This window comes from Pleurodeles waltl, chromosome 6 (assembly GCF_031143425.1).
Source record: "Pleurodeles waltl isolate 20211129_DDA chromosome 6, aPleWal1.hap1.20221129, whole genome shotgun sequence".
In the NCBI taxonomy this organism is placed as follows: Eukaryota; Metazoa; Chordata; class Amphibia; order Caudata; family Salamandridae; genus Pleurodeles; species Pleurodeles waltl.
The window spans coordinates 1,706,957,253-1,706,980,734 of record NC_090445.1 but is presented as its reverse complement, the minus strand read 5'-3'; the positions used below and the strand labels follow the sequence as shown (position 1 = coordinate 1,706,980,734).

General features: G+C 46.1%; 1 protein-coding gene across 3 annotated transcripts in view; it reads right to left on the bottom strand.

Annotated features, from left to right (window-relative positions):
* KIFC1 (kinesin family member C1) overlaps positions 1–17,955 on the bottom strand; it is a 52,059-nt gene extending 34,104 nt beyond the window's left edge. Inside the window, exon 1 of one of the 3 annotated variants that reach the window (XM_069241859.1) lies at positions 17,675–17,955. The gene's annotated coding sequence lies outside the window, so the exon portion shown is untranslated. Of the gene's footprint in view, positions 1–10,596; positions 10,636–17,674 lie in introns of those variants that run through there. The other 2 variants (XM_069241860.1, XM_069241861.1) reach the window with 2 other exon arrangements.
* Positions 17,956–23,482: the final 5,527 nt, after the last annotated feature.

The window sequence follows — 23,482 nt, the reverse complement described above, 5'->3', positions numbered from 1 at the left end:
CGGCTTTCCTTGTGAAAGATTGTTGCTTGCAATCCACCACTTCAAATCCACAGCAGCATCTCTGGAGATCTTGACAGTACTCTCTAGATCCCCTTTGTGTTGAGACCACTGCCTTCGGAGGCACCACTGAAGAGCCCTCATGTGCCAGCGAGCATGCGTGACCAACAGAATGCAGGAGGCAAACAGACCGAGCAGACGAAGGACCTTGAGGACTGGAACTACCGCTCCATTTCGAAACATTGGAACCAAATCCTGAATATCTTGAATCCGCTGAGGCGGAGGAAAGGCCCGACCCAATGTTGTATCCAGTACTGCCCCTATGAACAGGAGGCGCTGAGAGGGCTCTAGGTGAGATTTGGGCTCGTTCACCGAAAAACCCAGGTCGAACAACAACTGGGTTGTTGACTGCAGATGATGCGACACAAGCTCCGGGGACTTGGCTTTGATCAACCAGTCGTCCAAGTAAGGGAATACTGCTATCCCCTTCCTTCTGAGTTCTGCCGCAACCACCGACATCACCTTCGTGAAGACTCGAGGTGCTGAAGTAAGACCAAACGGAAGGACCGCAAACTGATAGTGCTGCGATCCCACCACAAACCGGAGATACTTCCTGTGTGACTTGAGTATCGGGATATGAAAGTAAGCATCCTGCAAGTCGACAGACACCATCCAGTCTTCCTTGTTCAACGCCAAAAGCACCTGTGCTAGGGTCAGCATCTTGAACTTTTCCTGCTTGAGGAACCAATTCAAGATCCTCAGGTCCAGGATTGGTCTCAAACGACCATCCTTCTTGGGAATCAGGAAATACCTTGAGTAACATCCTCGACCCCTTTCCTGCTCTGGGACCAACTCCACCGCGCCCTTTGAAAGGAGGGCTTGTACCTCCTGTTCTAGCAACAGGAGGTGTTCTTCTGAACAATAAGAAGGGCGGGGCGGGATGAGGGGCGGGAACTCCCGAAAGGGAAGGGTGTAGCCTTTTCCCACAATACTGAGAACCCAAGTGTCCGTTGTAACAGTCTTCCATTTGGTGAGAAAATGCTGTAATCTTCCCCCTACAGGAGAGGAGTGAGTGGGAAATGGTGGAAGCCTAAGGCTGCTTCCCCTGCTGCACCCCGCCAGAGGATGAGGAAGAGGCAGAGTGCTGCTGAGAGGCTCCTCTGGTGCGGACCCTACCTCTCCCCCTAAAAGATCTATAGGGATGGGAAGAGGCAGGTTGCTGATATCTTCCCCGAGAGGAAGAGGAGGAAGAGCCACGCCCAAATCCACGAAACCTCCTGAAAAATCTGGAAGAGGCCGTGGAAGAAGGAGCTTGGAGCCCTAACGACTTAGCCGTGGCCCTGCTCTCCTTAAAACGTTCCAAGGCCGAATCAGCCTTGGCTCCAAACAGTTTGTCCCCATCAAACGGGAGATCCAACAATGTGGACTGTACATCCGCAGAAAAGCCCGAGTTACGGAGCCAGGCCTGTCTCCTTGCCACCACAGTTGTGCCCATTGCTCTGGCTACCGAGTCGGTGGTATCCAGTCCCGTCTGGATAATCTGGGTCGCAGCAGCCTGGGCATTTGAAACAAGATCCAAAAGACCCTGGGGAAGCTCTGTAAATGATGAGGAAATGTCATCCATCAGAGCATGAATATACCTCCCCAGGATACAGGTTGCGTTGGTGGCCTTCAACGCCAGACTGCAGGACGAAAAAATCTTCTTGGACTGCGCCTCTAGTTTCTTTGAATCTCTGTCCCCAGGCACCGTCGGGAAAGAACCAGGCGCTGACTTGGATGAACAGGAGGCCTGCACCACCAAGCTCTCCGGCGTAGGGTGCCTAGACAGAAAACCAGGGTCAGTTGGAGCCGCCCGATACCTCCTGGCCACGGCTCTGTGAACTGCTGGGGAAGATGCCGGCCTCTTCCACACCTCTAACACCGGATCCAGCAGAGCGTCATTAAATGGCAAAAGAGGCTCCGCCGCAGCTGAGGCCGGATGTAGCACCTCTGTTAGAAGGTTTTGTTTAGCCTCCACCACCGGCAAAGGCAGGTCCCAAAAACTAGCTGCCTTCCGTACCACTGCATGAAAGGAAGCAGCCTCCTCAGTGTATTCTCCCGGGGACGAAAGATCCCACTCAGGGGAAGTGTCCAGCCCACTGGCCGACTCCAGACCACGCAGCCCATCACCCGAGTCCTCTAGCTCTCCTTCCTCCAGGGCTCGTTGGTACTCCTGCTCCTCTAATACACGGAGAGCACGTCTCCTCGAATGAAGCCGTTGTTCAATACGCGGAGTCGACAATGCCTCCGCCGAAGTCGAAGATCGGCGCCGATCTTCAGAAGCCACCGACGCCGCGTCCGGCGCCACAGGTAACTTCGGCGCCGACGAAAGAGCAGTTGAAGCAGATGGACCCACCGGAGTCACAGGCCGAAATCCCGACGTCGACGGGATGGAAATCCCCGGGGCCAATCCCTCTGAAGCCACCGGAGCGGCCACCGGCGCCGACACTGGCGTCGAGCCCACGTTTCCAAAAGGGAGAAAGGGCATAAAGGGTGCCGGCCGTAGAGGCGCAGGATCACCCAATGAAAAGGCCAAAGGCCCAGCCGGAGCACCCCCTGGAGCCATCTGTTGGAAGATGGCATACATCGCATTCAAGAATGCGGAACTATCGGCTCCAGGGGTGGGAAAAGCAGGATACTGGGGTGCCTGTCTCGGAGGCGTCCCCGACGCCGGCCTCGACGTCTGCAACGCCGGAGAAAACACCTGAGGCTCCAATACCTCAATCACCGACGCCTGTCCAGGTGAAGTTGGAGACGCCGGAGAGGGCAACGGCGTCGAAGGATGCGGCGTAACCGTGGGACTGATCTCCCATGTCCTTCGGCGCCGATCCGAAGACCTGGAACGAGTCTGCTTCGAATGACGCCGAGATTCTCTACGGCACCGGGAGTCCTGATGACGCCGATGTCTTGGAGAAGAAGACTTCTTGTGATGCTTCTCCTTCGATTTCGCCATAAACAGCTTCGCCTCACGTTCCTTGAGGGCCTTTGGATTCATGTGCTGGCATGAATCACAAGTCGAGACGTCGTGGTCGGTGCTCAAACACCAAAGGCAATCGGAATGAGGATCCGTCACCGACATCTTGCCTCTACACTCACGACAAGGCTTGAATCCAGACTTTCTCTGCGACATTATTACCACAGCGAAAGACTACGCAGCAAAAATACACTGTAACCACAAAAGTAACAGTTGCTCCCTCGAAGATAACCGTTTCAAATGCACGGAAAAAAGGGAACTGACGTCCGCACGTCGTCGAGGACCTCTTATTGCCTGTATGACGTCAGACGGCGTCGCGTGGGCTAGAGTGACGTCCTCGTCGACGTGCAGAGACTAGTAAGAAGATTTCCGTCGAATGCTGGCGCCATGGGAGTATTCATTAGGTGAGGAATCCACAGGTAGTTGTATCCATCAGAAAGTAGATAATTCTAATGCTCTATTTTGTGGTAGTGTGGTCGAGCAGTAGGCTTATCAGAGGGTAGTGTTAAGCATTTGTTGTACACACACAGGCAATAAATGATTAACACACACTCAAAGACTTACTCCAGGCCAATAGGTTTTTATATTGAAAAATATATTTTCTTAGTTTATTTTAAGACCCACGGGTTCAAGATTTACAGTTAATAGTTTAAATGTAAGGTACTTCACTTAGATACTTTAGGAACTTTGAATGAAAACAATATCATGTACAGTCTTTGTAGACACAAGTAGGCACACAAAACACACCCTCACCGGCACAGGGGTGGCCGGGTGCAGTGTGCAAAGCAGGCGTCAGTGTTGGTTCCAGGCGTCTGGTCCCTTGTTGCAGGCAGTCGCGGTCAGGGGGAGCCTCTCGATTCTCTGTAGGCGTCGCTGTGGGGGCTCAGGGGGGGTCGTCTCTGGTTACTCACGGGCTAGCAGTCACAGGGGAGTCCTCCCTGAGGTGTTGGTTTTCTGCAGGTCGAGCCGAGGGCGTCGGGTGCAGAGTGTAGAGTCTCACGCTTCTTGCAGGAAATGGGAAGTCCTTGGAAGTTGCTTCTTTGTTGCAAAGAAGTAGCTGGTTTTGAACAGGGCCACTGTTCACGGGAGTTTCTTGGTCCTGTAGTCCAGGGCAGTCCTCTGAGGCTTCAGAGGTCACTGGTCCTTCTTTCTTCAGGTTGCAGGAATCTGATTTCCTGGGATCTGGGGAGACCCTAAATACTGAATTTAGGGGTGTGTTTCAGTCTGGGAGAGCAGTAGCCAATGGCTACTGTCCTTGAGGCTGGCTACACCCTCTTTGTGCCTCCTCCCTGTGGGGTGGGGGGCACATCCCTAATCCTATTGGGGGAATCCTCCAAAATCAAGATGGAGGATTTCTCAAGGTAGGGGTCACCTCAGGACACCTTAGGGGCTGTCCTGGCTGGTGGGTGACTCCTCCTTGTTTTTCTCATTATCTCCTCCAGCCTTGTCGCCTAAAGTGGGGGCAGTGGCTGGAGGGGCGTGCATCTCCACTAGCTGGGATGCCCTGGGGCGCTGTAACAAAAGGGGTGAGTCTTTGAGGCTCACCGCCAGGTGTTACAGTTCCTGCAGGGGGAGGTGAGAAGCATCTCCACCCAGTACAGGCTTTGTTCCTGGCTACAGAGTGACAAAGGCGCTCTACCCATGTGGCCAGCAACGTGTCTGGTGTGTGGCAGGCTGGCAGGAACTGGTCAGCCTACACTAGAAGTTGGGTAGGTTTTCCAGGGGCATCTCTAAGATGCCCTCTGGGTGTATGTTACAATAAATGGCACACTGGCATCAGTGTGCATTTATTGTGCTGAGAAGTTTGATACCAAACTTCCCAGTTTTCAGTGTAGCCATTATGGAACTGTGGAGTCCGTGTTTGACAAACTCCCAGACCATATACTCTTATTGCTACCCTGCACTTACAATGTTTAAGGTTTTGCTTAGACACTGTAGGGGCATAGAGCTCATGCACATATGCCCTCACCTGTGGTATAGTGCACCCTGCCTTAGGGCTTTAAGGCCTGCTAGAGGGGTGACTTACCTATGCCACAGGCAGTGTGAGGTCGGCGTCGACTTAGTCATTTTCTCCCCATCAGCACACACAAGCTGTGAGGCAGTGTGCATGTGCTGAGTGAGGGGTCCCCAGGGTGGCATAAGACATGCTTCAGCCCTTAGAGACCTTCCCTGGCATCAGGGCCCTTGGTACCAGTTACAAGGGACTTACCTGAATGCCAGGGTTGTGCCAATTGTGAAGACAAAAGGTACAGTTTAGGGAAAGAACACTGGGTGCAGGGGGCTGGTTAGCAGGGTCCCAGCACACTTTCAAATCATAACTTAGCATCAGCAAAGGCAAACAGTTAGGGAGTAACCATGCCAAGGAGGCATTTCCTTACAGCTTTGCATTGTGACTATATATATATATATACATACATATACACACACACATACACACACACGCCAATCTCCTTTACGAACCCTGCAGAGTGAATTAATAAATGTCTTCTTCAGACTAAGAAGCGCATTCCGGAGATTTTTGTCAGAGCATGAGTGATTCAGCTCGGTCACTAGTGAAGCAAAACAGTGACTTCCTCCCGTTCAATACCACAGCCTAGTGTAACGACCCAGCAAAGTAGCAATTTTAGCAGCCCCTCTATCTTTGCAGGCAGATACCGGTCTCTATAATGGTCTGTACTATTTCTTTCTCCTTATTAGAAATTTCTCTCACTGACCTGGCCTCTCTACTTCTATTAATCAGGTGCTTCATTGTCACACCTTGCCCTAACTAATATTTAGTTATTGTAGCATGCTCAGATAGGATTTATAGAGCGCACTAATCAATCAATGGGTATCCAGGCGATGGAGTAGATGAGTAGGCCAAACGGGCTCCTAGTTCACTAGCCAGGTCTTCTGTTTCTTAAGGAATTAGAGAAGGGATGGGGAAGTCCTGATGGGGTGTGATAGGTAGTGTAGGAAAAGGAGCGTCCGCCTGGCGTGCTTCTTCAGGTGTGGGGTATTTGCACATGGTGGAATGAGGCTAAGCGCAGTTGCCTGGTCGTTTGGTCGAAGTTAATGCAGTGGTTGTGATAGGCAGATCCTATACTGTGTAGGGCTTTGTAAGAATGGGTGAGAAGTTTGAATTGGCATCACTTCTGGATTGGTAGCCAGTGAAGCTCCGAGACTGGGTGTGATGTGTGTGTTGCAGGGGATGTTGAGGAGGAGTCTAGCAACAGTGGTATGGAGTCTTAGTACGAGTTGATTTGTGATGCTGGCATATATTGTGTTGCCGTAATCTAGTCTGCTGGTGATGTGGGCCTGGGTAGCTGTGCGTCTGGTGTAGCTGGGAAGCCAAATGAAAATTTTGCAGAGCATATGTAGGATGAAGAACCAGGGGGGGGGGTTCACTTATTGGCCATTGTGAGTCTGTCGTCCACGATGATGCAGAAGTTTTTGGCATGGTCGGTGGAGGTGGGTCCCAGGTCTGATGGCCGCCAGGAGGAGTGCTGTGGAGAACTCTTCTTCCATAAGATGAGGACTTCAGTTTTAACTGTGTTGAGCTTTAGGCAGTTCTGTTTCATCCAGTTTGCTACGTTAGCCATGCAGGTGTTGAAGTTGGTCCTGATGGTTTGGTTGTGGTCTGTGACAGAGATGAAAAGTGGGTACAGTCTGCATAGGATACAATGTTAATTTCGTGGGGTCCTATGACCAACTAATAACACCCCTTTACGCCATCAAGACATAAGTCTTGAAGTCACGGTCTTCATAAATGGGGTTGATAGGCTACCCTAAGCAGAGGGCAGGCAGGCCCATGCATGAAAGCATAGATCGCCTCAAAACTGGAGAAGGTATGGTCTTGCAGGGGAAGGTAAAGGGAGAGATATTGCATAATGGAGGACAAGTAGGGAGCCCTTGCACTTGGTGTCCAGGGGCCAAACACCAATGGGTCAAAACTACTTTTAACATGAAACATAAAGTAACAGACAGACCCAGCACAACACTGACAACGCGAGAGGCACATTGCGCCATAGCCAGAACCTGCATTGCCATCCAACAACAAGCTCCAGGTATCGAAAGCTATGAACATCTCACCAACGCCATAGTAAAGGCATACAGTGCCACATCAGATCCCTCAACATTACTAATTCAAAACTGAAAGTATACTACCACCACTGCTAACCACTCTGATCACGTAAAGCAATTTACCCTAATGCATGCTGTTGGGAGAGAAAAACCCTCTGCACTGTTAAAGTGTGTACCCAAGTTGGGTACCCCATGGGTGTCTGAAATGGGTACTGACACCTACATCAGCAGTAACTCCAGATTACAGGCTTATACAGCCACCCACTAGGGCAATGCCTGCACAAGCACCAAACGCACATTACAGGGATATAAAAGCCATTGATGAACACAAAAACCATGTAAAGCCATCTCCAACCCCAGATTACAGGTATACAAGGCCACCAACAAGCACAACGTCTGCACCACTCCCAGATTACAAGTGTATACAACCACAACACATGCCTCAGCTTCAACACCCAATTACAAATATATACACATACACACATCTGATGAGCACATTGCCTGCACCAGCACGGACACCAGATTATAGTTATATAAAGTGAGTGACAGAGCCCAATGCCCACAGCATCAGTATTTTGGGTATCAGTATTTGGAAGCACAAACTTCTCCACAGTATATTAACAATGGCACAGAATCTTGTTCTGACATGTCTGAGTTTATTAAAATGAGTTTTGGCTAAAAAGTCTGTTGACTACTTTGGTGTTGCTTGATCTTTCGGCGGCATTTGACACTATATCCACTCTGTTGTGTTAGAATGTCATGAAAATATAGGTGTATGTGTTTTAGCACTGCAATGGGCGAAAATAATTTATCAGGTGGATATGTCAACCGGACTCTCCTTCCACTGTTATCAACTAAAGCCCTAAAGCATGGTGTCCCATGGGCCACTTCATCGACCCAGACGCTGTTTAATGTTTATTTGACTCGACGTGCAGCAATCATCCAGCCGTTTGGCAGATACATTTTTTTTTTTTAAAGTTACGTTCTGATGCCATGCAAGAAGCACTTCAAGCTTGTCTCGGTGTTGCTGATTGGATAAAACAAGCATTTGCAAAGCCAACAGGTCTCGCTATGGAAGGTTTTAGCCATGTAGTACACTAGCATTGCTGCTGTTCAGCATGGCTAAAGGTTAGTGAGGTAAAGGAGAGAGGTGTGGAGTGCTGTAAAGTGGAGTGTTATGGGGTGGAGTGAAGTAGAGTAGATTTGAGTGGCGTGGAGTGAAATAGTGTGTCATGGAGTGGGGTAGAGTGTTGTGGAGGGAGTAGAGTAGAGTGGCACAGTGTTATAGGGTAGAGTGGTGTAGAGCAGAGTAGATTGTCAAAGTGGAGTAGTGTAGGGGAGTGGAAGGGCATAGAGTGGAGTAGTGTAGCGCCGAGCAGAGTGTTGTGAATTTGAGTAGCGCACAGCAGGCTAGAGCAGCAGAGTGGAGTATTGTGTCATACAATAGAGTGGAATAAAGTGGCATAGAGGGAGTTGCTAAAAGCGCAGTAGAGTGGAGTAGGGTTGCAGAGTGGCACACAGTAGAGTACTGTTGTAGAGTTGAGTGTCATAGAATGGCGTAGTGTTGTAGAGTGGAATAGAGTACAGCACCATAGTGTAGTATCGTAGAATGTGATGTGATAGAATGGAATGTCAGAATGGAACAGAGCGGCCTAGAGTGAAGTGGTGCAAAGTAAAGTGGTGCAAAGTAGATTGGGTGGAGTGTAGAGTGGATTGCTTCAGAGTACATTGAAATAGAGTGTAATAGGGCAAGGTGCAGTGGCATTGTGTGGTGCAGTGGCGTGAGTGGCACAGAATATATGAGAATGGCGAGGAGTGAGGTAGAGTGCTATGGCATAGATTTGATAGATGCAGAGCAGCATAGTGCGATGTAGCATACAGTGGCACAATGCACTCTGGCAGAGTGTGATAGAATGCAGTGGAGTGGCACAAAGTAGAGCACAATAGTGTGGAGTGGCTTAGAATGCAGTGGTTTAAAGCAGAGTTGCATAGAGGCCAGGCATAGAGTGGATTGGTGCAAAGTAGAGTGCGAGTGGCACAGCATAGTTGGCATAGAGTGCAGTTCCATAGAGTGCATTGGTTTTGAGTAAAGTGGTGTTGAGTGCATTGGCTTTTGGTGCAGTCGTTTTGCGTTTAGTGGCGTATAGCACAGTGGAGTGGCACAGAGTGACCGTTTCAGAGCAGAATGCAGAGTGGGGGTGGTGAAGGGTACAGTGGAGTGGCAGAGTAGCGGCATAGAGCAAAGTGGCGTAGGGTGGTGCAGAGTAAAGTGCGCTGGTGCAGAGTGTAGTAGAGAGCAGTGTCACACAGTAGTTTGTTTCAGAGTAGAGTGAAGTGGCGTAGAGTGGAATGGTGCTGTGGCAGAGTAGAGTGGTACAGAGTAGAGTGCAGAGGTCTTGACTACAGGGGTGTAAAGTGCACTGGCAAAGAGAGCAGTGATGCACAGTAGAGTGCACTGGGAGAGAGTAGAGGTGTGCAGAGTATAGGGGCGTAGAGTACAGTTAAAGTGTTATACAGTGAAGTGTTGCACAGTAGATTACATAGGTGTAGAGAGTTTCGGCATAGAGTGCACTGGAAAAGAGTACATTGGTTCAGTGACAGAAAATGTAGTTTTGCACAGTAGAGTGGCGAAGAGTGCAGTGGAGTAGAATGGGACAGAATAAATTGAGAGTGCAATGCTGAAGAGTAGAGTGGTTAGAGTGCAATGCCGTAGAGTGTTGCAGAGTGCAGTGGCGTACACTGCAGAGCAGATTAGCGTAGAGTACAGTGGCCTGTATTGGTTTGAAGTTAAGTGGTGTAGAGTGCATTGGCGTAGAGCAGAGTGGTGGAGAATAGGGTGCAGAGGCATAGTCTGCAGTGGAAGAGTGGCAGAAAGTGCAGTGTCGCAAAGCAGCATGCAATGGGGCAGAGTGGAGTAATGCAGAGTATAGTCGAGCAGAGTGCCTTGTCAGAGTAGATTGTTTCATAGTGGAGTGGTGCATGGTGGAGTACAGTGGTGTGGAGTGCAGAGTAGATTAGAGTGGCATACAGTGGATTGGCCTAGAGTGCACTGGCGTGGTACAGAGTAAACTGCATTGGCAGAGAGCACAGTGGCACAGACTGCAGTGTTGCAGAGTGAAGTAGTGCAGAAGTGCATAGTAGAGTACTGTGGAGTAGCACTGGCAGAGAGGTGTAGAGTAGAGAGGCACCGAGTGAAGTAGCAGAGTAGAGTGCAGTGACAAAGTGCAATATGCATGGTGTGGTAGCACAATTCCATTACAGACAAAACATCTTCATTTGAAATCACCATTATATTTGCACAGACATACATTACTGATAAAAGTATACAGCACATAACGATAATGTGTGTAAACTGTCATCATCTAGTGTAGTGTCCACCACACTTTAGACTTACTAAAACAATTGCTTCATTTGGGCTTTTCTAATTCTGAAAAACATGCACTGTTCATTTACAGAAATTTACATTTTGTTGAGTAAGAATATGAACTAAAAAAAAAACAACAAAAAAACGAACATCATACAACCTTCCTCAATCACTCTCCAAGAGCCAGCATAATTGTCACATAAATCCTCTCACCGTGAAATCAGAGAAAGAAAAGTAAACACCAAGCTCCCTGGAAGACAGAGCCTGACATCTGACCCCTACCTTCAAATGCACAGCAAATGTGACAAGTTAATAACAACATTTTAAGGCCTCTTTACAGAAATAGATAATTGGTGGAAAAATACAGCAAATAAGGTTTGGGCAAGGGAAGGGAGGAGCAGGACAGCCTAAAATAAATAGGGCCAGCAACTAGAAAGCAAGCAAATGTGAGCTACAAATCACAAAGACAAATGGTAAGCAATGGACAGAATGCATTTCCCGGGAAGCTTTAATAACATTCCTAAGATGTTGTTAGCAAACCAGACAGCTGCGCTGGCTGATAAGCTTCAAGCTGTTTTTTTAGGCCGAAGCCTAACTTGGATAAAACTGAAATTCTATTGTTATACGAAACACATTCTGTATGGTCTAGTGTCTGGTAGCATAACAAATTAGGAGAGCCACCGCATGACCAACCATAGAGACCCCGCCCTATATATCCTGTAAGAGATACTCCAGCCTCCTCTTTCTTTGCTGCTCCGAAGCCCATTAAGTGGGACCCTATTTATTATGATTTCATATAAATACTTTACACGCACCGTATGTACTCATTGTTTGCTTATATGTGCCTGCTTTATGTGCTTTGATGGCGCTTTATGCGCCCCCTTGACTAATGGTTTTTTTCCCCTTTTTGTCTAGCGCGGCACCGCGTGTACACAGGAGCGTTAATCCTCCTGACGAGGTACCAGTCCGCCTCGTCTCTTTATATGGTATGGTGCAGGAGGAAGGTGAGCGAGAAAGTATAGAGTTCTGCCACGCTGTCCTCTTCCTATCACTGGTCCTTGGGAGCTCCTGTGTGAGTAGCCAGTTTTCCTCTCGGCTTGTTTTTTTCTCTAAATTCGAACACAGAGACGCCTGCTTTAGTCTCCTCTCCCAAGCCTGATCCTCACCATCTACACCCTGAGGATTTTCTCCCCAGGGTTGAAATAATTATGAGGCTTTGTCTGAACTGGTTGGCAGGTCTCCCACATTCTACTCATTTTGCATTTAAGAACCCTTAGTGGTTCTCATTTAACCTGCCTTAGGGTCTGTCCTATTTAACTTGCCTCCCCACTACAATTGCAAGACATTTCTGGCCTGCAGATTGAGTACTACTCCATGGGTACTGCCATTATCTACCGCTCACCCTAAATTCATGGGCCATTTACCAATAATCATAGCTGAGTATGAAGAAGAAACTGGGGGAGGTTACTATCATGACAACCATGCGGGGTCTTTTAAACAAGGCTTGGTCTATGCGTTGGACACTGGAGTTGATCAATCTGTAAATTTGGTTCTGGTTAAAGCCATTCAGCCCATTAAACAGCATTTATACGGGATTGCTGAACAGCAAGGCTGCATCCTTCTCAATGTGACCCACTGCCAAGATGAACCCTCAGCCATCCCTAGTACTAAAGTTGACAGGAACCCCCATGTGGCTGACTGAGAATTTGGCGAGGCCGCTGGCTCAAGACAACGATTATAGAGCCTCATCCAATACCAAGAATACAGGCCCTCTGGATGATAGACTCATCCTCCTCTTCACAGAATTCACATCATGGAGATGATCCACGTCCTACCAAACATAAGTAGGCGATACACCACTCTCCAGTGGCCCAACATCCTCCTAAAGTTCTCACCTTCAAACCAGAAGATATTATCCACCCTAAGTCTACCCTGTGGACCCCACCTACTGAAGTAGAAGACTACATAAAAGCACATATTCGACATTGATTTGAGAAAGATGTCAGATCTTGGCTGAGATCAGAACACTCTAGACCAGACGTTCCTTACAAGGTTAGGGAGACCCCACTCTGGTAACATATTTGGAAAAAAAAAAAAAAAAACAATCTCTAAAAACCCTAAGAAGGGCATTGATTGATTGATGGAGAGGATGCCAGGACAAGTTGCTGGATGTTGCTGGCCCGTTGACAAATATCTTAGAGTTAGGCTTCCATGCCAAAGAATCTCAAGCCCCCATTGATCCACGTCTTAGTTGGTAGGGCCCAAAGGGCCATTTGTTTTTTTAGGAAATGCAAATTGTGCCATCTCGAGCAAGGGCAGATGCGTTTTTCTCATTAAAATAGTTCCAAAACTAACTGACCTCACTATGTCAGAATCGGGCCCCTTGGCACAGGACTTACTATTTGGAACCCCTTTCATCAGATAACTCTCACAATTCGCTACAACCTATGCTAACCAAGATAAGGCCCAGGGTTCCATCGAAAAGGTCCTAAGCCAACTTACTGGCAGAGCCAGGCGCTTCAGAGGATGAGTTTTTGACCAAGGTCCTCAAAAGAGGTTTAGTTCAGCAAAATAGGGGAGAATATCATGAGCTCTTCTCCATCTGCCTTCTACCTTTCCTGCCCTCAAGCTGGGTGGAACCTTTTTCGGAAAGGAAGATCTAGAGGCGCGCAAGCTTCATGCCAGGAGTCCGGTTCTACAGGTGAGCTTAATTCCCATGTCAGAGGTAGTTTGTGGGGTAGAACCAGGTTGTTTCTGCACAACTGGCAAAAGTTAACTCAAGATTCCTGGGTGTTGGAGGTAATACAAGGTTACAAGTTAGAGTTTTAAGACTCCCCAGTTCAACATGTTTCACCTCCCACGATGTATTTTTCCCTACAAAGATCAGGAGTTCATCTTCTCAGAAATTAGAGTTCTCCTCAAGGGAGCCACAGAGGAATCTCTCCCCCACCCAAAAGGTTTCCTCAGTTGGTGGTCCAAGGAGGAACTGGACATTCATATCAATTGCTTGGAGCTTCTGTTGGGCTCCTTTGCAATTGAAAAGCCTATCGCGGGAAAAGACAGACGGTTGTATCCTTCTTCAGATGGACAATATTTCCGCAATGAGATAAGTGAACAAGCTGGGTGGGATGACACCTTGTCTCTTAGCAGGTACTGCAAGCAACTCAGCTGCAGTGGTCAGAAGAGGTGTAAAATCATGCAGGGTGTGAGGAGGTTCTGCAAGTAAGCAGGAGCATTTTCATTTCTAGAGAAGGGTGTTGGAGTAATATGTCCATGGCAGAAAGCTGAACAAGAGTCGGGTATTGGCTCCCATCGAGGGGTATTAAAAACACTACAGATCATGTCTGTGACTTGATAAACAGCGAGAAAAGAAACTGAATCCTGTTGGCTCAAGGGGAATAATGATATATGTGTTTGTGTATTATTTAAGAACAACTCAAAGATGAGGCTCACATTCTAAACGTACAAAACCATAGAAATTCACCTGTTACAGTTAGTTATCTTAAGTAACTATAATTCGTGCCCTAAAGTAACTATAACTCGCACCCTCACCATGCACTGCCAATTACGACACTCATGACATCTTTGATAACATAATTTATAATGTCAATGTAATATTTGCAGTACAATTTGACACAAAAAAAAACTGTGCACGGCGGGGACACAAGTTATAGTTACCTTAGGGCACAAGTTATAGTTACTTCAGATAACTAACTATAACAGGTGAATTCCTATGGTTTTGTATGTTTAAAATGTGAGCCTAACTAGAACGTTCCTGCAACATTTGTTTTTTTAAGTGAATTCCTCTGTTTTTTATTTTTTATTCTCCATTTCCTAACTAGAACGTCCCTGTAGCCTGTATTATTTTTTCAAATATAAAATCGGCAAGGTTTGTGACTTTCGCAATGTTACATGGAAGCTGTTGGGCGGGGGGGGGGGGGGGGGGGGGGGGGGGGGAATTAGGCTTATGGCCAAGAAAAGAAAAAGAAGGGTTGTAACTTTTTAGAGGTCATAAGGTGTAGGAAAGTAGCATCTTTCTGACAGTTACCCCCCACTTTTTACCTGGTATCAGTGTGTTTAGACTGTAGTACACTGGAATCCTACTAACGAGGACTCCAGTGTCTGTGCTGTCTTCTCCAAATGTGGTTGTTGGGCAACTTTTACACCCCACAATTGGCATACTGGTGCACCCATGTAAGCCCCTTGTTTATGGTACTCAGGTACCCAAGGGCACTGGTACACCAGGGGTCTCCCATGTGATGCTGCACGTATCATGCCATCCATGGGGATACATGCAAGCTGCCTGCCATTGCAGCCTTCATGAAATGGTGCAGGCACCTTTCACTTTAGATACGAGGCTTGCCTTAAACCACGGTCCCTGCACTCAGCCACTGTACGTCACCCCTCTGGTAGGCTCTTCAACCCAAGGGCAGGGTGCATGTTCATAAGTGTGAGGGCACCCCTGCATGAGCAAAGGTGCCCCCTAAACCCCCAGACTCCATTCCCTGGGCTTTGTAACTGCAGGGAAGCCATCTTAAGGTATGTAGTGGATAATGATCGACATGAGTAGTCCAACTACATAATGGCTTCAACGAACCTAGGCATTTTTGGTTATCAAACTTGTTGGAATAATGCTACCACAACAATTCCAGTGTTTGTTGCATGATACCATATCCTTTGGTGGATCCTAAGACCCCCCCCCCCCCCCAAGATCTGCCTGCACAGGCTTGCAGGGTCTGCCTGCCCGTCTGCGCTGCTGCAGACCCCCAGCCACTGGTCAGCCCTCCTGCTCCTGAAGCCTAAATCGGGCAGAAGGCAGATCAAATGATTTCCTATGGAGTAGAGGTGTGACCACCTCGCCTTTTTAAATGGATGTCTCTGGTGGCATCTGAGCGCCATCAGACTGTTTTGAAGGGCACATTTGCTGCCCACCTTGCATAATTTGGTTTGCACCAGTGCAGAAACCCCCGGTTCCTGCAATGGCACTAAACCGCACAAAGGACAAGTGGGTGACCAGCCCCCTGCCCAGCTCCTCCCCTAGGGTGCCCAACACCGTAAAGTTCAAAGGACAGGCGAGGCAGCTGGTGTGTCTGTTCCGCACTATTGATCGTAAATGTAAATCCAGTGAGCCCTTTCATCAGGATTGCAAGCACTGGAGGGGTACAGCACTGTGCAATTATGTAAGCATTCACTACTCAAGCGCCCACGTTTCTACACTCCGTGTCTGAAGAGCTCATTCAGTCCGGGTTTTGTTTTTCTGTTGCATGCTGTAATTTTGAAATCCTAGCCTACACATTATTAGAACAAGATCACACTCCCGGGCTTCAAAGTTAAAGTATCTGGCAGAGCGAGGTACTTGCATGTGGAACTGTGAAACTTTAGATCTGTGTACGCTGAACTATCACCGTGACCTAATGCTGAACACCAACTACTGATGTGCAGCTCTCTCATTGGTCTCTGTAGCTGAACTCCTCGCGTTTGTCCCCTGGGAGTTTCCTTACTTGGATGCTAAAGGCGAACGTAATGGTATTTGAAATGCTCTGTTGTATGTGTCAATGTTAGCCTAACGTGCAGTTTTCCATGCATTCTAGTTGTCCACTTTGTTTGAAAAGTTAAATAATGTTCGGATGTCATTACATTTCCTAGACGCAGATCTAGGATTTGCCGCCAAGACTAAATAAACTGCAGTGTCAAATGACCTTTATGTGCTGCAAGGCTCGTCCCAGTTGGGGAGGGGGTGGAAGGGTAGGGGCTTACACATGTTTATTTGCCATGATTAATAGGGGATATGTGTAAATAGGCTTGAGACTACGTAAGAATAGCACATACGTTTTCAAATCGTAGTTGTGCATAACTTTTGCTTGTGGGTGCTGGTCACAGGGGCGTAACTCTTGGTGATGATAGATGCATACATCTTGCTTTCATTATCAACTGAAGTTATTCTCACGCCTGCGGCTTTTTCAGCCATCACTGCTTAGTTGCCAAGTGAATCCGTGCCATGCGTGACTCCTGGGTTACACGTATTTGTCAACAGTCCCAGGTCTCACACACGGCAACATGAGCCAGACCCAATAGCATGTTGAATTCTGGGACTTGTACCTCGGACTTTACCATGCGAAGAGCTGTGCCTTAGAAAGACTGGTTGATGGTGTCACTCGTGACACGTTGGGCAAACAGTTTTTATTAAAATAAAAACTGTGTGGGCACATCGTGCCCTTAGGAAGCCACACACTTCGGTCTCTGTTTTTAATGGGATCGAAGATCTACAAACCACAAAATGCATGTAAAACTGGTTTGGAGGAGTTAGGCATGCATGGCACTTGGAAACTTGATAGCTCCTTTTCTCTTACCGTACACAAGTAGTAACAGTCTCCAGGTATCTATTTTACTATTCCTTGTTAAACATGGTAACAAAATCCACACAAATACACTCCGCTCCATGCCACATAATTCCAATCAGCATAATTTCACTTAACGCCACACACTTCCTCAACACAAAATTCAAACCTACACATTTCCATTCCACACCACGTAATTCAACAACTACATAATTCAACTCACCAAAACAATTACAAAACAAAATACCATTCTATTTATTTATACTCCATAACACAACCACTCCCATATTTCCAGTACACTCAATACCATATGATTACTATCCGCATAATTCCACTGCATACCATGCCACATAATTCTACCACACAAATCCACTCTATCCCACAACTATCACTTCAAATCCAACCCACATAATTCCACTACATAGATCCACTCCAATCTAAAACACATGGGTAAAAGGTATTGTCATTTACAATGCCAATAGTTCTAACTCTCAAAAATGCGAAACCATTGGATTGCAAGATGTTTGAAAACTAGGAGAGGACGGGGCTCCTTCCAGTTGTTTCAGTTTGGACTTAATCTTCCTGCCATCTCTGCTGCCCTGGGCTTGTTTGAAAAACAGGTGCAAACGTGGTGATTTCAGGCTCTTCTTCCATAGTGCAAGGAGGCCGTTGTCTGGGGAGCTGCAGAGCTCTACAAATCATGCATCCACCAGGGACACCCAGACTGCAGTATATAAAAACCAGCCCGTGCCATCACTCAACCCAGATTACAGGCATCAACTAGCGAGCGCAGTGCGGGCTGCAGGCGCGCAATTCCTGCAGCAAAAAGATCCGAGCGGAGAGGTGTCCCCGAGCCTGGTGTGGGCGCATTCGGCCATGCACTGGTCTCTCAGCCCTTACCTCCTCCGACGGCTGCTGCTCCTCTGGATCCTCTGACTGAGTAGGTGCCCCGGGCTCTGCGCCCCTCTCCTCCCAGGCACCCGGATCCCCTGCTCCCCTCCCACCGCGATCTAGAACTCACCCTCCCCGGTGCCTTCTCCCCCTCTCAGGCTTGGATCCTGGTCTCTACTCTCAACTCCACCACATCTGCCTCGCCCTCCCCTCTCCACCCTCCAGAAGAAAGGTTCAAAATTTCAAAAACAAGCATCAGCCGGGCAAACACTGCTCGGCCAATCCATGCTGGCTTTCACCCCTTCCGGGCATCGGCAGCCAACGGCGGACGAGAAGAGCACTCACAGGAAACACGTAATGCCGACGTCGCATTTCAGTAACCAGCTCCAGCCCCATGGGCAACGGACACCATTCAGGCGGCTGTCAAGAGCTGCGGAAATAGAAAAAGGCCGTGGTTCCGTTAATTGACTGATGCAGGCGTGGCCGCCATCTTAGAACGGGGTGAGTTAGGCAGGGCCCTCGGGCTGCACAGCGGCTGTCACCGCCGAGGACGTTGTTTTACTTCGAGAGGTGGTTTGTGCCGTCGGTGGAGCTCTTTCTCAAGAACATTTATTGAGATATTAAAATACAGACACAGGTCTCACCTGCAGAAGTACTACATCATACACGCCAACATTTCAGCAGAGGAAACCAGGAGACTTAAAAAATAATAATCGCGAGAGTGCATGTCCCTCATTGGCTTACATTGAAGAAGAGGCAAGCTGAAACATTCTAGCATTCGAGACAAGAACGTCCTAGCTGCCAAGCTTTCAGATTGCTATGTGACACTTTCATTATTTCAGTGTAATTATGAGTGACATTTGAACAAGGAGTTACACTTTCCCTTCAAGCGATGAAGACAAGGGAACCATAGCAATGTGCAATATATTGAGAATTATGCTTCCCTTTACTACATATTTAGAGCAACCAATCAGAAACAATAATACAGAAAAAAACTGCAATATATACTACAAGCCCCATGAACCCCAGCTTGTGTGTCACATGCCCTGGTCAAACAAGATTACTTTAGAAGCCATCCCAGAATCATTAGATGATCATCCAACTACTGCAGAAGTCATGTTCACGTCATCAGACATCATCAAGCTCTTGAAGTCATCAGCAAAGTTTAGACACTTGAGCCTGATGATTTCAGGATGACTTGAAAATGACCATTTGATTACTTCACAAGATAAGAACATTCCTGATGACTGAGGATGACTTGAAAATTGGTTTAGGATTACTTCTTAAACTGAGATTGTTCCTGATGACTTGGGGATGATTTAAAAATGACTATCTGATTACTTCAGAGGCATTAACAAGATTAAATTGTTTCTGTCCACTATTTTGGTTGCATTTTCATCAGGAATGCTGTACTTTTTGGCTGAGCACTGAACAGTGAAAACTATTAAGCTACTAGAGTCGCCGGTAAAATACAAATAAGCAAACAGTGTGCATGAGAAAAATTTGTCAAACGTAATTTGCAGGGTAATAATTTTACTGTTTTTATTACATTGAAGTACACCGGGCAAATAATAAATTGTGCAAGTGCAGGTGCATTTAACAGTAATAAAAGTTAGTAAATCTTGATTATTGGGATATGCTAATTTCTTGAAATGTTTATTTTTATTACATTTTTAAGTAATTTTCACCTGCTATGGACTAGTTCATGCAGAAAATACCTAGCCACACCATCCTCCAACTGCTGCATAAATTATGATTCCAACAAAAACAATGTTTCCTACACAATGGGGCCTTAAAACAGACTGCAGACTTGGTGCATGCAATACCATGGCAAGAAAAGTGGAAAAGCTAGCTAGTCAACTTTCAAATGTTTATTGGTGTATGCAGACATTAAACAGGTAATAAATAAGTGAAATGTTTACAAGTGTATACAGGTAGGTAGTTTTGTTTTCTGATTGGTGCAATATTGTCTGTTTTATGCAATCTATTTTACTCTGGGAGTTGTAAAATACATTGTTAGGAAAATGTTGCTCCTGTGCTTTTATGCCTGGCATGGGATTATGTGTTGGTAAAGAACATTTTATTTAGAGCAGCTAAATGTGTTTTGTTCTTAAACGCTGTATTTTCGAAAGCATTAGGGTCCTGTCTGTTTCATTTGCCATTACAGTGTCAAAATAGTTATGCAAGAATTCCACAGAATGCATGCATGCCAACATTTTAAAAGACGGTGATTTAAAAAAAAAAAAAACTTTGGGACAATGTAGTTCACCCATAGACTTTTGTTGAAGGAGAGGCAATTTCAGGCGGGAGACGTCCAAAATAAAGCAAGTTTTGGCTTCAAAAATCAGGAGTCTCCTGCCTCAACCAGGTTTATTGGCATGAATGAGAATGCCATGCTGATTCTTTCGTTGCAGCACCGTTTATTCAATCGTGTCACACAATTAGAGTGCCTTCCTGCATAATGTTAATGTCTCTGACACTATTGAGTATATGTAATACAAAATGTGTATAAAGTTGAGAGTTAAAAACATGTTTACAAGCAAAAAAGAGAACATTTAATTCTGAACACAAATTTAAATGGTATGTTTGTGGCATCGCCCACTTGTGCAACGAAAACGGCACTGTTTGGCGGTACCACGTTAAGAAAAGCTGGAGCTACAGATTAACTTATGATTTACGTTTGTCCTTTTTCTATCTCACGTTTTACCGGAAGTTTCCCTCTAGTACCGGAAGCGGGCCTGTATAGCCAGACCAGCGAGGAGAAACAAAGAATACGAGCTACCATGCAAGCGACATGCCTTCTGTTTGCAGGAGAGTGGAAGGGAGATGCATTGAACCTCGTCAGTATTTTTTTTTAATGGAATCGGGTGTTATGGCTTCCCTCTTCACACTTCTGGGCTGCCTCATCTGCTCTTTCAAATGTGGGTAGCCTCTCCGGTGATGTCGGTCGATGAATGAGGAGCTTTATTTAAGAAAGGTGATGTAAGAGGCTGACTCTCATTCAACATCACTGCGCTTCAGTGAGACGGAGAGTGAACAATTATACATTACTGCCAAAATCCATACATTAAGGTAGTATTGGCGAAATGTACTGCTTTCCTGACTTTATTTTGCACGCTCTCTGTGTCACTGCGGCGCTTGTGAGAGAAGCCAAGATCTCAGGTAACATAAAGTGTGCGCTGTGAATGGAGGGTACCTCTCCCACCATTGAAACTGTACAGGGCCCAGGGAAGGTGCCAGCTCGCACAATGTGTTAGTGAAATGCTGCTAGTGCAATGTAACAATGGTGCCACTGCAGTGCTTGTGAGTCGTTAGTGAGTGATAACACAATGAAAGGACCTTCCCTATGGAGACATTTACCTTTCCTTTATCGCTGCTTTAATGCACGAGCTCACATCCGGAGCCAAAGAGAAAGCATCATACTTTAAACACCTGGCAGACTCTTACAGAAAATGCTGCCTTGCAAGATTATTCACATGAAAGAAATAAAACATTTTGGAAATGGACACTTTTTCCTGGGGTTCAGCAAATCACCGTAAATTTGAATAAAAGAAAGGCTGCATAATGCGTCAGGCAGAGAGTATCGTTGTGATTCGGGTAATGCCGTGTGCAGTGTATTTCACATTGGTCACCGAGATATGGGCCACTCTTGGTGTCTGAAACTTCGCTGTTTCCACATTTTTGCCTCGTACAAGGTCTCCTTTTCCCAGTATCCTCCCCACACTCGCCTTTTGCTTATTCTAATACCACCCCACCTCCATTCGCTCCACAGCTTCTCACTGAAGCAGTGCCCACATTTTCTCTTCCATTCTTGCCACTGAGGCAGACGAAAAGCACCACGTCGGTGTCAGTTTTATAGGCTTAATCCTGTCAAGAAACTGGATATTCTCCACATTTTGTGCTCGTTCCCGTTAGCCTGTACTTTTTATTTGCTTGTATTTCTCGTCTTCTGTACCTACTCTAAAACCGCCCCCACAGTGCTCTAGTGGTGTATGCTAAAAAAGCAGACCCAGTGGAATGAAGTGGCACAGAAGGTTTAAATTATGTGGCACGCTTGAATAAATTATGTGGTCACAAAATGAGAATTATGTAGCATAATACAGCTCATCCTTTTCATAGTATTACTTATTTATTTTGACATCTGTACATGTTAACACTGCCTATGCAAATATTTTGCCTCATTACTTTAAGATTAACACCCAAATGCAGCAGTATGCAATGTAAAAGTGACCAGTCAATAATTGTAATAGGCTTTCCATTGTGCCGCAGTACGTGTTAACCCCTTTTTAGTAACTGTTGATTTGTTTGAGTTAGAATCAACATTTTTTGTTAAAATATGTAGCTTATGCAGCATATGATGGATTATGTGGAAAATGATGCAGATATAGAATCATAATTAGATTGGCTCTGTATATGTCACATACATATACAGGATCTGCCATCAGTGCCACGGCAATATGCTGTTTGAAGAGAGAGCTTCATAAATGCACCAATGCTTATGTTGGAAGCTCCTGCATCATGTGGGAAGTATACCATCGCTACCTCTTGATCTCATTTCTACCCTCCATGGTGGGCTTGACAACCTACAGGGCCAGTGCCATTAGGGGGTAGGGTAGAAGCAAATTATGTAACAGGGTTAACTAAATTATGCAGCAAGAAAAAGGTAATTGTGCAGCGGAATGCTGCACATTTTATGATAATATTACTTCATTATTTTATAGGTTTTTATACATGCTAATACTTACTTGGCAAATATTTCACCTCTTTAGTACCAGTTAAATATTAAATAAAGCGATAAGCAACAGAAAGATAACCATTCACCCTTTGCCAAAAAAATTCTACTGTACAAGAACACTTTGCCATGTTTAGTAAAGTTTGAGCAAGATTTTTTTTTTCTTAAACTCTGCAGATTGCACAGCAGATGATGGATTAAGAGGCAAATTCATGACTACCACGGAGTGATCCTGCTTAATGATCCTTAGGTTGTTGATCCTGTACTTCTGTGGCTGTCACTTATTGTGACTCACACAATGAATCTGTGGGACTCTGTGATTCTAAACTAGCACTGAAAGGACAGCAGCCTGGGTTTAGCAAATCACACCTTCATTTTGGTGACCTAATTCGTCCCTTTTTATAGTTTTTAGGGCATTTGAATAGCGCCTAGGTAGCTCCAAGGAAAACTTTTATGAAGGACGTTTTATTGCTGCTGGAGGTGCTGTCCATTGACCAGCATGCTAGGTAGGGGGTTTGACTGAGTATAGATTACAGAAATGAGGGAGCTGTTTTGTGCTACTGCAAACATGGATCGGATTGTTTTTGCTCAAATTCATACGTGTATAAATGTTTATATTTTATATATGTTTTTGCTCACCTTTGCATAATAGGCAGTTGTGCAAAAGGGGTTTGCTCAAGTCCATATTGTAAACATGTTTCTGCACTAGCACATCCGGGACAAAAATGAACCAAACAGAAAAAGTGCTGTGTGTCTTGTTTATATCATGAGGAAACCAGTAAGTACTTATTCTCCACTTTTAAAATGTCCAGAAAAAAATCAAAAAATCAAATGATATCAGCGTTTTTCTTTGTTGAAAACTATACTAGATGAGATTTATTTTTTTATATGCATTAGACAGTTTTTAAATTGTTTTGTAATCTGCCTCCTTTTCATTGACCTGATGCAAGTGGAGGCAGGAGTAAACCCCCATTGTTCCATTACCAACTACACATGCAGCTCAGAATGGCGGGTATCACATTTGCTCCATTTTTAGGTCTTGTCTACTAGGCAGCGCATAAGAGGTGTAGTGTGTGCTTACTGTT